This window comes from Callithrix jacchus, chromosome 15 (genome assembly GCF_049354715.1).
Source record: "Callithrix jacchus isolate 240 chromosome 15, calJac240_pri, whole genome shotgun sequence".
Taxonomy (NCBI): domain Eukaryota; kingdom Metazoa; phylum Chordata; class Mammalia; order Primates; family Cebidae; genus Callithrix; species Callithrix jacchus.
The window spans coordinates 74935050-74950144 of NC_133516.1; the positions used below are offsets into that span (position 1 = coordinate 74935050).

The 15095-nt window shown below is 44.5% G+C and overlaps 1 protein-coding gene and 1 pseudogene across 3 annotated transcripts in view; one reads left to right on the forward strand and one right to left on the reverse strand.

Annotated features, from left to right (window-relative positions):
* IL17RD (interleukin 17 receptor D) overlaps nt 1-15095 on the forward strand; it is an 81611-nt gene that overhangs the window by 24257 nt on the left and 42259 nt on the right. The window lies entirely within an intron of this gene.
* Nucleotides 8637-9214, reverse strand: LOC144579592 (large ribosomal subunit protein eL19 pseudogene; annotated as a pseudogene).

Sequence of the window (15095 nt, forward strand, 5' to 3'; positions counted from 1 at the left end):
GGGTGGTTCTTTTCATAAAGAAATGCTTGATTCTCAGTTGAGAATTTTTGGCCTTCAAAGTCTCCTCTTCTCTCCCCCTCACCCCCACCCCCCAACTTTTCATCACCACCTGTTGGAACCATTTGCCACCGAGGATGTTCTGGAAGTTAGAGAAGTTCCTGAGGCTCAGGTTGGCGACACCAACACTGTGGTCAGCCAGGCCCTGCCTCCCTGCCAGGAGGCCAGAGCAGGGGAAGTCAGAGGGGTGGTCAGAGGGGGAGGGATGCCACGAGCTTCTGCCTCAGGTGCTCCCGTGTTGTTTGTCAATGGAGAGCAGGTTAGTGGGTGAGCCAAGAAAAACCAATAACTGTTTCAATTTTTAATAAAAATGTCTCTCCTAGCCTTTGTTTTTCCCTCCACTCCTCCCCAAAAGAAAGAACAAAGTGAATTTTTAAGCACATCTGGACACTGTTTTTGTAAAACTTTTACCCTGAATTCCCAGAAGAAATGTATTGGCTCCCATTTTTCCAAGCAAAAACTGAAATAATTCCTTTGTTTGTAAGTACTATGCTTGCATATTTTAATAAAACAGTAAAATCTGATTTGAAAATCTTTAGCTAGGCCAAAGCGGTGTCCTTTATGCCTCTCTCGAAGTCTTTGAGAGGTGCTAAAAGTTTATGGTTGGTTATTTTTGGTGTCAGTGGGAAAGGGAGAGTTGGGAAGGCTCCATGTGCCCCTTTTTGAATTTTTTTTTGTCCCCCTGTGGTTGTAAGAGTGTTCAGGCCATGGGGGAGGGGCTGCCCTTGGTCCTTGTCCCTCTGCTCTGCTTCCTCTACCATGCAGTGCCCACACGGTGAACACCATGCAGATACAATTGGATAACAGTGTTCCAGGTCCTAGAGCCCAAGGCCTGAGGTGGAAGACAGAATTTATCTTTCCCTTATCAGATAGTGTTTGTTTTTCTCTTAGGTGATTCTTCTATAAGCCTATTGTTGCCAAGAAAACGAGGTTGATCTTTCATTAATACCAGTCTTTTTTTTTTTTGAGATGGAGTTTTGCTGTTGTTACCCAGACTGGAGTGCAATGGCACGATCTCGGCTCACTGCAACCTCCGCCTCCTGGGTTCAAGCAATTCTCCTGCCTCAGCCTCCAGAGTAGCTGGGACTATAGGCGCGCACCACCATGCCCAGCTAATTTTTGTATTTTCCGTAGAGACGGGGTTTCACCTTGTTGACCAGGATGGTCTTGATCTCTGGACCTCGTGATTTACCCACCTCGGCCTCCCAAAGTGCTGGGATTATAGGTGTGAGCCACCGCGCCTGGCCAATACCAGTCTTATTAGGATGTTGGCATGGTGTTCTGGTATGCAGAGAGTTGCAAAAGAAACAAAGTGTCAAGCTTCTTTTTCCCCAGAGATGTTTATTATAACAAATATTAAGTAATAACATTTAGCAGTTTTTGTGTACAGATAATATACAAAACATAAACCTTCAAAAATTTCTAATCTGAAGGGACAAGTAGCATTTAATAATCATGAGTCAGGGTTATGTTCAATTGTATACAGTACTTTTTTTTTTTGAGGTGGAGTTTCACTCTCGTTACCCAGGCTGGGGTGCAATGGTGTGATCTCGGCTCACCACAACCTCCGCCTCCTGGGTTCAGGCAATTCTCCTGCCTCAGCCTCCTGAGTAGCTGGGATTACAGGCATGCACCACTATGCCCAGCTAATTTTTTGTATTTTTAGTAGAGACGAGGTTTCACCATGTTGACCAGGATGGTCTTGATCTCTTGACCTCGTGATCCACCCGCCTCGGCCTCCCAAAGTGCTGGGATTACAGGCATGAGCCACCACGCCCGGCCCAGTACATGCCTTTAGTTCTCCCAGCTACTTGGAAGGCTAAGGCTGAGGATCGTTTGGGCCCAGGAGATTGAGGCTGCAGTGAGCCATGATTGTGCCACTGTACTCCAGCCTGGGCAACAGATCAAGACCCTGTCTCCAATTAAAAAAAAAGTTATGAAGGTCAGTCACAGCTCTGCTACTGTATAAATGTTCATAGTGTTAAGCATTGAACCAATGTAACAGTTACTGTTTCCTGAAATATTACTTTCCCTAGACCTGTTCTGGGTGTCTAGAAATAAACTCAGTATAATATTCCTGTAGTAGACCTCATCTCAGAGATCAATCAGATTTCAGAGATGACCACACCTCAGCTTTTTCACCCTACATTTGAGAAAGAAAGTTGTTAGCCATGATGTCAAAACTGACCACTAAACCTTTCAGGGTTATGGATGTACATCTGTCAAATGGTCGCAAATGTTGAATAATGTCCAAAACAGGATGGTCTGAAAATTAAAACTTATGTTAGTGTCCTCATTCAAACATTCACCCTTTTTGTGAGCTTTGAACAAAAAGGGTTTGCCTGAATTGAAATCCTATTTAATAATTTTGAGTTCTGCTGATACCATTCTAGCCAATCTTTTGAACTTTTATTTCTCTTTGAGTTCTGGGAAATCACCACTTATTTTAAATGCTAGCTCTTAGACCAGTTGGTTAGGAGTATCTGGTTAAAAAAATGACCTGATTTAGAACTCATCGTTCAGTGTTGGTTACCTCTACATTTTCCAGGTAGCATTGTTCCAAAAACTGCAAAAAGGTATTATTTTAACAGTGGTTCAAACTGAAGTGCTGAGCAGATCTTAGGGAACATCATGACTTGGGTTCTCTGTGTTCTTCTCCATAATGTGGGAGATTAGAGGGCTCTCCTGGCAGAATTTTGAGCTCTCAGCACAGCCTTGCCTCCAAGGTGCCTGGCTCGGTATCTCTACACAGAAGCCTGACAGTGAACCAGCAGTCTTTTGAGTACCTTTTTCCAGTGCCAGTGGCAATTATTTTTTAAGTTTCAAACTTATGAAAACAGTTTATTTAAATGGGCCTAATAATATGTTTTCTATTTTTTCTGTAAAACCAGGAGTTGAATCTGAATAACAATAGAAAACTTAGGAGTTAATATGGAGGAGCTGGCTGGTCACAGTGGCTCACGCCTGTAATCCCAGCACTTTGAGAGGCCAAGGCAGGTGGATTACGAGGTTAAGAGATCGAGACCATCTTGGCCAACATGGTGAAACCCTGTCTCTACTAAAAAACAAACAAACAAAATAATTAGCTGAGTGTGGTGGCGTTCGCCTGTAGTCCCAGCTACTCAGGAGGCTGAGGCTGGAGAATCACTTGAACCTGGGAGGTGGAGGTTACAGTGAGTTGAGATCATGCCACTGTACTCCATGCCCTCCAGCCTGGGTGCCAGAGGGAGACTCTGTCTTAAAAAAAAAAAAAAAAAAAAGGTGGAGCTATTTTAAATGATCTAGCAGTGTAATTATTTTCTCAGAGATTTATATAATCAAAAAGGAGGTTTTCAGCCAGGTGAGGTGGCTCACGCCTGTAATCCTCACACTTTGGGAGGGAGGCTGAAGTGTGTGAATCACCTGAGGTCAGGAGTTCAAGGACAGCCTAGCCAACATGGTGACACCCTGTCTCTACTAAAAATACAAAAATTAGCCGGGGTTGGTGATGTGCACCTGTAATCCCAGCTACTCAGGAGGCTAAGGCAGGAGAATTACTGGGGAACCCAGGAGGCAGAGGCTGCAGTGAGCTGAGATCACGCCACTGCACTCCAACCTGGGAGACAGAGTCTCGAGACAGAGTGAGACTCTGTCTCAAAAAAAAAAGGAAGTTTTCATCTCATGTACCCCATAAATAATATATACTTATGTGTATATGTAATATACACATAGTTCAAAATTACACAAAAATTCAAAATAAAAAAATTAAACAAAGGAAAAATGTTTTTTTTTTTGTTGATGGTTTTCAACATAAAAAAGATGGTTTTCATGTTGAAAACATCCATCTTGACATTCTTTTATTGTAGCCTGTTTAATATTTTTTAATTATATTTTATTCTCCTGCCTTGCCAACCTGAGTTTTTCAATCTTTTTCCTCCATATGTGCTCTATGGGTAGTCCGACAAAGCCCAGTTCTGTTTTTTTTGTTTTACAGTTTCTGTTAAGTTTTTGTACCTCTTATGAATTAGTCTGTCTGTCCTTAAGGTTCAGTGGCACAACTTCATGCATGACTTCCTGCCTTTTAATCCTACATCGCTCTCTTCCCCCAAAAATATATGATATTGTAAAAAGATACTAGGTACCTCACTTTCACTGTTTTTCTGCATCCTACTTTTTCTTAAAAAAACTGTCTTTTCCCAGTGTTCTCTTTATTGCCTTAAAATCACTATCTTACCACTTCCTCAAATAAGAGCCTGCAAGTTACCTTTGAATATTTCATCATCACCTCTGTATTGCATTTGTTACCAAGCCTGCTATATTTTCTTTTAAAATGCCTCTCAGGCCTGGTGTGGTGGCTCACACCTGTAATCCCAGCACTTTGGGAGGCCGAGGTGGGCAGATCACCCAAGGTCAGGAGTTTGAGACCAGCCTGGCTAACATGGTGAAACTCCGTCTCTACTAAAAATGCAAAAAATTAGCCGGGCATGGTGGCACATGCCTGTAATCCCAGGTACTTGGGAGGCTGAGGTAGGAGAATTGCTCAAATCTGAGAGACAGATGTTGCAGATTGTGCCATTGCACTCCAGCTTGGGCAACAAGAATGAAACTCTTTCTCAAAAAAAGAATAAAAAAGCCTCTCAGACCTTTCCTTTGATCCTCACCTGTACATTGCCATCCCTGACATGTTACATGTGGGCTGCTGCAGTGGTTGCTGGCTATCTGGTCTACCTCACTCTAGTCTTCCACCCTCTAGTCTCTAGTTCTTCCTGCATATGAGGCCCTAACACTGTTTTGTTATCATTCCTTTCCTACTTCAGTTTACTTTTTTTTCTTTATTGTGTTGGAATATACATTAAACATTTACCATTTTAACTATTTTAAGTATACAATTAAAAGATTTTAAGTAAATTCACAATGTTATACAACCATCACCACCATCCATTTGTGGAACTTTTTCACCTTCCTAAATGGAAATTCCATACCCATTAAACAATAACTCCCCATTCTCCTTTCCCCACAGCTCCTGGCTGTCTCTATTCATGTCTCTATGAATTTGACTGCTCTAAATATCTCATATAAATGTAGTCATACAGTATTGTCCTTTCTGTCCTTTTGTGCCAGTGTCAATTTTTTTTTTTTTTTTTTTGAGACAGGGTCTCACTCTGTTGCCCAAGTTGGAGTGCAGTGGCACAATCTCAGCTCACTGCAACCTCTGCCTCCTGAGTTTAAGCAATTCTTGGCCTCAGCCTCCTGAGTAGCTGGGATTACAGGCATGTGCCACTATGCTTGGCTAATTTTTGTATTTTTAGTAGAGACGGGGTTTCACCGTCTTGGCCGTGCTGGTCTTGAGTTCCTGACCTCGTGATCCACATACCTCGGCCTCCCAGAGTGCTGAGATTACAGGAATAGCCACCATGCCCAGCTGCCAATGTCAAATTTTTAAAGATTGTATTTAGTGGTTTTGATCTGTAGGGAAGTTGATGAAGATCTGGTAAAAGCTAACAAAGGGCCATTGCTTTTGTGTCTTCTTATCGCTTTAGTATTGAGTGAGCTCTGTCTGGAAGCATGACACTGATTTACTCTGAGTGCAGACAGGAAAGTTCTGTGGGAGAAATGGGAAGTTTAGAGACTCCCAACTTAGGCCTCTGTGGACTTACCTAATACCAAAAGTTAGTAATAATTTTTGTCATGGAGGGAAGAGAAGGTGAAAATTGGAAGTGCGTGGTGACCAGGACTCACCTTCCTCCTTCTTTTTTTTGAGACAGGGTCTCACTCTGTTGCCCAGGCTGGAGTCCAGTGGTACAATCTCGGCTCACTGCAACTTCCGCCTCTGGATTCAAGTGATTCTCCTGCCTCAGCTTCCTAAGTAGCTGGGATTACAGGCATCCACCACCACACCTGGCTAATTTTTGATTTTTAGTAGAGAAGTGGTTTCACTGTGTTGGTGAGGCTGGTCTTGAACTCTTGATTTTGTGATCTGCCTGCCTCGGCCTTCCAAAGTGCTGGGATTATAGGTGTGAGCCACTGCGCCTGGCCACCTTCTTCCTTCTTAAATACCTTCCATCTGTATTAGGGGCAGGGAGTCAGTTTCCATCTAGAAATAGATGTGTGTTTTGAGACTGCAGCTCCAGTCTTCTGTTTCATAAGTGGCACTTCTGCTCTCCAGGCCCTGGGATTTGACTCATCCCCTTGGTTCAATTCTTGGATTCTTTGGATTCATCCTTTAAAGCTGCTGTTTTGTTGCCTCTTTCTTCTTCCTTCCCCATCTCTCCACCTACCCCATTGCCACCTTGGCCTGCATCAGAGACCTTTTCCCTGTGTTTCTGCCTGCCAAATCTAGGCTTATGCTCACATCTCTAAGGACCACTGTATTTGGATTTTGCCTGTCTCCAAGACATACCACATGCAAAGCTGAACCCACTTGGCCATTTCAGCCCTATGGTGTCCATCTTTTCAGGCCATTTAGGGGTGTCTAACAGAAGCAGTGAGGGTGTGTTGGTCACTTTCTGGGATGTGAGAATCGTTTATTTTTCATAGAGATGGGGTCTATGAGATGAGGTCCAGGCTGGTCTTGAACTCCTGGTTTCAAGCATTCCTCATGCCTTGGGCTCCCAAAATGTTGGGATTACAGGTGGGAGCCACCATGCCTGGCCAGGCTGTTTTTGAGGCAGAGCTCATTCTTTCTTCTTCAGCACCTGGACTACATGTGATTCTAATCACAAAATGGGATTTACCATTTTTACCAGTGAGTGGTTTTATCTCCTTAGCTTGGTCTGTAGAATCAAGCCACCCTGACTCTCTAGAAAGAGTTGGAGCTCTTAGGTTTGTTTCCACAGGGCTGTAATGTGACTATTGTGCTGAAGAGAGGAAGACATTGTCATCTGCTTCCTGGATTTGTCAGTTTCCCTATTGATTTTACACAGTTCTGTTATTCACTGGAGACCAGTCATCTAGTCATAAAATCCCCTATATTTATGTCATTTTAGAGAAACATACAGGATAAATTATAATAATTTGGTTCCCTACAGAACAGCACTTAGGATACCTGCATCAATAGGGCACCTACCAACATATCAACATGTGTGTACTGTGCAAGTAGCCTTGTCAGTACATGGATCCTCTTGTCTTTTCCATGTACACAGCTGGCTCTGGAGCAAGTGACAGGGCCTGCTGTACTACTTCCTACTAATGGTGTTTTCCGTTTGTAGAAAATGATGGTTGATGAGAGCTGCCAAGACCCTTAGAAAGAATTTTGCCCAGTGGTCCTAACTCACTTTGTTAGGCTCTTTTTGTTATTTTCCCCATAGATCCTATATATTTCACCCAAAAGGAACTGCATTAACTGATAGCTGGTGGAGATTTATCAGAGCAAATGTTATGATATTAGGATTAACTTATGTCCAGTCACAGTCCCTGTGATACAGGCAGTAAGACCATCTGGAAGAGTCTTTTTCAAAATGATGGTGTGGGAGAAGTTTCATATTCTTCTTTGTACCTAATTTTCTTTTACCTTGAACGTGTTATCTTTACAAACATAATAAAGCCCTCTTCAAAAGAAAAGCCTACAGTTCTAGCAACTTGAAAACCCACTCTCAGGGAATCTCTGTTGGGGATCACTGAGTATCCCACCACTTCACAGGCAGTTGGGGAAGTGGCAGACAAGAAGTGGCACATCTGGCCTGGTCTTCTGCCTCCTCCAAGCCTCCTGGCCGGCCTTGCCCTGAACCCGCTGTGCCTTTGGGGCTTTACTTCCTCAGTGCTTCAGGAAATGCCTGAATCTGTGTCCCTAGAAGCAGTGCTGCTCACCTGACATCTTGGCCTCACATTGACCCAGCTCCCCATTCTTTGTTTTTCTGTTGTTTGTTTGTTTGTTTTGGTTACATTTGGTTTGGTTTTTTTGAAACAAGATGTTGCTCTCTGGCCCAGGGTGGAAGTGCAGTGGTGCAATCATGGCTCACTGCTACCTCCGTCTCCTGAGCTCAAGCCATCCTTCCACCTTAGGGTCCCAAATAGCTGGGACTACAGGTGCACACTACCACGCCTGCCTAATTTTTGTGCTTTTGTTGGTAGAGATGGGGTTTTGCCATGTTTTCCACGCTGGTCTGAAACCCTTGGGCTCAATAATCCACCCGCCTGAAAGTGCTGGAATTACAGGTTTGAGCCACCTCACCCAGCCCCCCATTCTTCTTTTTTTTTTTTCTTTTCTTTTCAGACAGAGTCTTCCTCTGTCACCCAGGCTGGAATGTAGGAGTGCAGCCTTGGCTCTCTGTAACCTCTGCCTCCAGGGTTCAAGTGATTCTCCTGCCTTAGCCTCCCGAGTAGCTGGGATTACAGGTGCTACCACCATGCCTGGCTAATTTTTGTATTTTTGGTTGAGACGAGGTTTCGCCATGTTGGTCAGGCTGGTCTTAAACTCTTGACCTCCTGACCTCGTGATCTGCCTGCCTCAGCCTTCCAAAGTGCTGGGATTACAGGTGTGAGCAACCGCACCTGGTCCCTATTTTTTGTTTGTTTGTTTATTTATGGTAGATAAAGGCTTGTTTTATTTTAATGGTTGATCTATGTAATCACTAAGGCCAGTATGTACAAAGGGGGAGCTTTTACTTCTTGGTCTCTTCCTCCTTAGACAAAGGCTTGATGATCTCCCTCTTGGCCTAGATGTGCTCTTCACAGTGATTGTGTGCTTCCTTGGTCTTAGACCTGCGGGCCTTAGCCTGGTCAGCCAGGAACTTCTTGTGGGCCTTGTCTGCCTTCATTCAGCTTATGGATGCATTCCATGAGAATCTGCTTGTTTTTGAACACATTCCCCTTCGCCTTCAGGTACAGGCTATGATAGGTGTGGTGATCAATCTTAGATTCACAGTATCAGCAGCCGGCACAGAATCCTCATTCTCCTCATCCAAGTTACCTTCTCTGGCATTCAGCCTGTACCCTTTCACTTACCTAGACCCATGTGCCTGCCCTTCCAGCAGGCCAAGGTGTTTTTCTGGCATCAAGTCTGGGAATGGACAGTCACAGGTTTGCAGATGATCAGCCCATCTTTGATCAGCTTCCAGATCCGCTGACATGAGTTGGCATTGGTGATTTCATTGGTCTCATTGGGGTCCAACCAGACCTTCTTCTTGCCACAGCAGAGGACACTAGAGGCGAGCCTCTTCTGAAATCCGAGCATACTCATGGCTGCAGCCACAGCAGCGAAAGGAAAGAGCTTCCCCATTCTTAGTTTAAAATCAGTTTGACCAAAACCTTTGGGCCTTCCTTTAAAAAAAAAAAAATCACTACTTTTAATCTTTTCTGTTGAGCCTTTGTTTTGTGCTAACTTCGTGAAAAAATGTTATAGGTTTCAAATTTAATTTTACCATATTACTTTGATTTTGTAAACATTTCACTACGGGAAGCCTTAATGAAGGGGCAAGATAAACTGATTTCTTCCTGTCGACAGGTGAAGGGACCAGGTTGTGTTTGCTGTTTACTTGCTGTAGCCCTATAGGAGAGGAATGGGAACTCACCACCATATGTCCACCCTGATGGGCCACTTCCTTAGGTGTGGAAATGTGCTCCTATCTGCTGTTCCATTTGCTGTGTCTGCCTCACAGTGGATTTACTTAATAATTGACGTCTGTGTACCACTCCTTGCCAGAAATCCTTGGAGAGGGAGTGCAGGGAGCCCTTAATTCCTGGGAACACTTCACTGCCTTCTTCACCCGCAAAAAACCCGTTTATCTAAATGTAAAATTGACCAAGACATCAATACTTCATTTTTATGTTATTCTTTGCCTTCCTTCTCCGAGTGACAGTTTAGCCATTCAAGGAAATCAAAGTTGTATGCTCCCTGGCAAATGTAATTATTTCCTGGGCTAAATAACACACAGTGATTTAATTGGTGTGTCATTGTGTGTGTATGTGTGTTTGTGTGTGTGTGTGTGCTTTAATGGAAATTCCATGTGTTATCTTTGGGAACTTAGGAAAGAGAGTCTTCTAGATTTATTGCTTATAGTTTAAGGACAGACTGCTGGCTTCCATCCACATAGTGGAGAGATGTAAAGTTACGGGGATCATTAGTGTTTGAATATATCCTTCCGATTGCTTGCTATTTTAAAATTAGTTTGGCAAACGGTAAAAGTCAGAACTGACAGTGAATTTTTTTCCCTTTGAAACTTGTAACATTCATCAAAATAAACTTGTGGGGAACTTGACATCACATAAGTGATGGTGTCCTTTGCTTGATACCAACATCTTAATTTTGAAGCGGAATGAGTTTTGCCGTGGCTGGAGTAGGAGTCAGAGGTGTAGATTATTCATTTTGGAAAGTTGGAATTTTAGAGTATCCTCCATAGTGACTCATACACAGATATTTAAAAATATATCCAAATCCTTACTCAGTTTTGTGTGTTGACCACAAATACCATACTCTGCAAAGGCAGTTGAGCAGGAGAGGGAAAATCAGCTGTTTTCTTCATCTGGTGGATACTATGAGCATTTTCCTCCACACTCAATGATGGGAAAAAAAAAAAAAAGAAATAATTAGCCACATCCTCGTTCACTTTTTATCTTGATTCAATGCAACTGACTTGGCTGCAGACATGACTGTTGTCACCTGTGATCTGAAAAGTGATAGATACTTCTCTCGGTGAGTTTATGTGCTTAACAGTAAGTGGTTGCCTTTTATGTTGCTACTTTGTAAAGTTCATGAGTCACAACATCTTGGACACAGTGTTCAATTATTGAGTTGTAACAAATACTGCCTATAAAGGATTACAGTTGGATGGCACAAATCCAAGAATTCTATTTAAGATGGAGATTTTGGCCAGGCGCGGTGGCTCACACCTGTAATCCCAGCACTTTGGGAGGCGGGGCGGGTGGATCACGAGGTCAAGAGATCAAGACCATTCTGGTCAACATGGTGAAACGTCGTCTCCACTAAAAATACAAAAAATTAGCTGGGCATGGTGGCACATGCCTGTAATCCCAGCTACTCAGGAGGCTGAGGCAGGAGAATTGCCTGAACCCATGAGGCGGAGGTTGCGGTGAGCCGAGATCGCACCATTGCACTCCAGCCTGGGTAACAAGAGCGAAACTCCGCCTCAAAAAAAAAAAAAAAAAGATGGAGATTTTACCTTAACCACTTCCCTCCCCCGTTAGAATTTTTGGTTTTTTGTTGTTGTTGTTATTTTGTTGTTGGTGGTGGTCTTTTTGGAGGAGTCTCTGTCACCCAGGCTGGAGTGCCATGGCGCGATCTCTGCTCACCTCAACCTCCGCCTCCCAGATTCCAACGATTTTCTTGCCTCAGCCTCCTGAGTAGCTAGGATTACAGGCACATGCCACCACGCCCAGTTAAATTTGTGTGTGTGTGTGTGTGTGTTTTTAGTAGAGATTGTGTTTTATCATGTTGGCCAGGCTGATCTCAAACTCCTGACCTTGTGATCCACCTGCCTCGGCCTTCCAAAGTGCTGGGATTACAGATGTGAGCCACTAAGCCTGGCCCTTGTTTTGTTTTTGAGACAGTGCCTTGCTCTGTCACTCAGTCTGGAATGCAGTGGTGCGATCTTGGCTCACTACAATCTCAACCTCCCTGGCTCAAGTGATCCCTCTGCCTCAGCCTCCTGAGTAACTGGGACTACAGATATGTACCATCATGCCTGGCTAATATTTTTGTACTTTTTATAGAGATGGGTTTCACCATTTTGGCCAGGCTGGTCTTTAAACTCCTAGGCTTGAGCAATCTGCTGGCTTCGAGCAATCTGCTGGCCTCTGTCTCCCAAAATGCTGGGATTACAGATATGAGCCACTGTGGCTGGCCTGAGTTTTGTTTTTAAATTACCAAAGGAAAAGCACTCTCTGTCGTTCAACAGATGTGGCATTAAGCTATCAAGCTATTCAGTAGAGTAGGACTGTAAGGCAGGTGAGAGCTCTGGGGGGCTTCTGGGATCCAGAAGCCTCCTGAAAATACTGTGTGCCAATTTGTATGCACACGTGCACCACAGCTCTCCCCCTTATAAAAAGCTGCAACCCTCTGGAATGAGGGGTAAATGAGAGGAAAATGATTTGGGCCTTGGTGATGATAGTATTGCCAAGAGAGGGATGATGGTAGGATTGCAGCTATATAGCAACTCACACTCAGCCCATTTTCAGATCTCACCAGTGTTTGTCTGAAGGCCTCAGGATATCACTCAAACCTTCAGCAAGTCCTTGCATCTTGAGGCCATCTTTGCATTTCAGACTGTGAGCATTTCAGATTGCACCTGTGCTTGATGGGCACTGGGCTGGGTGTGGCACAGCCTGGGACTCCTATTAGCTGAATACTTTCACCTTTCTTTGTTTCACCCTACTTAAGACAGGACAGTGGTTACACAGCCATTGTAACCAGCATGTACTCAGCAAGTGTGAGTTGCATGCTTGTGCTGAAATGTTCTAGGAAATCAGGTGTGGAGGCTCTTTCTGTAGAAAGGCATTGCTGCTCGCCCAGCATTGAGACTTGATATTTCTCCTAAGTAACTCAGATTCCCAAAGCTGGGGAGAACCAAGACAGTTGAGAGTGGTGGGTTGGAGGAGCAGCTGAGGTGGGAGGGGATGGGGGAGGAGAAGCTTGTTCACATGCTTGTTAACATTTGAGGGTCTTTGACAAAGGAAGTCTAATACCTTGCCCCGGTCAGCCATGATTGCCCCCCCCCCCCCCGGAGGCCCCGTTGTGCACAGGAAGTCAGACACTAATGATGTTAGCGAGGGGACAAAGGCGCCTGGCCCGGGAAGGGCCTAATTGCTGTGTCCGGCTTCCAGGCGGCCGGCCTCCAGCTGGAGGGGGCTGGGCAGGATGTGCTAAGTGTTAACACCTGGAGCTGGCACTGCTGACTTCCTGGTGTTTTTTTTGTTGTTGTTGGCTGTGTGGCTGGGCACACAGACAGTCAACACACACACTCAAAGGCACTCAGAAACCCTGGCTGCATCTCAGGGGGATGTTTCAGGACTTGGTATCTAAGAGACTAGATGGAAATGGTTTGATCAGGAGGTTACACCATCAGTGTCACTCTGGGCCAGGCAGGGCCATGAACCAGAAGGCCTTACCCTCTCCTCCCATTTGCCTGTCAGAGCTTGGTCACCTCTGGGCTGATTCCTTCCCTCTACCCCTGGAAAGCTTCTGGGAAAGGCCAAACCTTGCAGAGAGAGGCAGATACTTATTAGAAGGGTCACTCTGGCTTTAGCTTGGAACATTCTAGTCAGAATGAATGGGAAAATATTGGCTCCTGGAGGACAGCGAGAACCATTGGGTCACCCAAAGGGGGTTATGGTATATATGTGGAGACTTTTATTTGGCTATCTGAATCCACACCTGGAGAGGTCAGTTGGAGGGTCTGCATCCCAGGAAACTGGCAAAGCCAAATGTACCCTCTGAATTCTAAGTGGGGTCTCTGGATTCTTTGTGTCTAAACATGGCTTTGGACCTGGGACCTTTGAACCCCCCAGAGGCCCTTGGGTGGCCTTCATGAACTCTGGGAACCTCCCAAAATTGTGTAAGAAATGTTTCTGGGGGAAATTGGGTAAGGAATGTTTTTCACAGGATTCTCCAAAGACTCTAGAAACCTTTTCCTCTTAACAACAACAACAGAGTCATCAGTAATTAAAAGCAAAGACACCCTGCCTGGGCCAGTAGCCCTGTGGGGTGGAATTAGAGGTTCAGTTCACCAAGGGCAAGGCTATCTGGAGCCTGAGCCTGGAGTCCTCCTGTGGGCTACCAATGGCAGGCAGTTTTTAGGACAGGTTGACTCACTTGGATTTTTGCAGCTAGAGAACAGGAGAATTTAAAAGGATGCTTGAAGCTGTCTCCTTCCTAGAGAAAGTGGGGGAAAGCCACAAATTTTGAAAAAGGGTCCAATGCTGACTTGCTGCTTCCCACTGTTATTTTAAGGTTTTTCTTTCTGAGACCACCATGTGGACAGACTTAATCGGCTGACAGAAGAGGTCACCTTGCTTTCTAGCATGTCCTGTAATGTTTCCATTAACACTGAAACCTAAAAGTACGGCCCTCCATAATTTCCAAATATGCGAAATCCACCTTGAAGGAAGCATGTGTGTGGGGCTTGCTGGGGACCTGCCGGGGTGAAGGAGGCTGGGTCCCCATGGCAACGTCACAATCCCCCGTTTCTACAGGCATTTGTGCTGTAAAAGCAGAATTCCAGATGTGACACAGTATTTGGAGACTCAGTCCCCAGGCCTCGGAAACGGTGGTATTTGAAGTCGGCACAATTCGGTGCACCTCTCTGTGTGGTCCTAAGGCTTTTCATTAGTACTTGTGTTTTGATCTGAACATTTCCTCTCAGCTTAGGCATAACAATCATGTTCATAGCTTTAACTTTTCCTCTATTGTCTAATCACTATTTTGCCCTCATAGGAAGAGACTTTTTGGGCTTCTGGAGTGAAGTCTTTGTAACTGTTCCTTTCACAGCTAAGTGAGAGTGAGTCACCAGCCGATTTGTTGAGTGGGTATTTGGGTGGTTGGTTGTTTGCTTCCTCTTTGTATCCAGTATTTATGGAAAGCCAGTTAATCTGTGTCTGTGTATACTTTTTAAAGATGGGTCAACTGTTACCTTAAAGATGCCAGTTCTCTAACATGCGGTTCTCATTTGAGTGGATGGGAGTGGTGTGCAAATCAGAGGGAAAGGTCTGGCTCTCCATCCAGAGGCATGTTTTATAGCTTGTCTCTAATGTTTTCGGAATTGGAAAAATGGAACAATGCTGTCTGTTTGTATCAGCTATGGGAGAAGACACGGCCCAGATCCTTAACAGACTAACTGGTAAAAGTACTTGAGTTTTGCTTTGTGAAAACTAAAGAGATTGCACAACTTTGTTTTGCATTGTTTTTCTTTTCTTTTTCTTTTTTTTTTAAATTGCATTTTAGATTTTGGGGTACATGTGAAGAACATGAAAGATTGTTGCATAGGTACACACGTGGCAGTATGATTTGCTGCCTTCCTCCCCTTCACCTGTATCTGGCTTTTCTCCCCATGCTATCTCTCCCCAACTCCCCACCCCCCACTGTCCCTCCCCATTTTCCCCCAACAGAC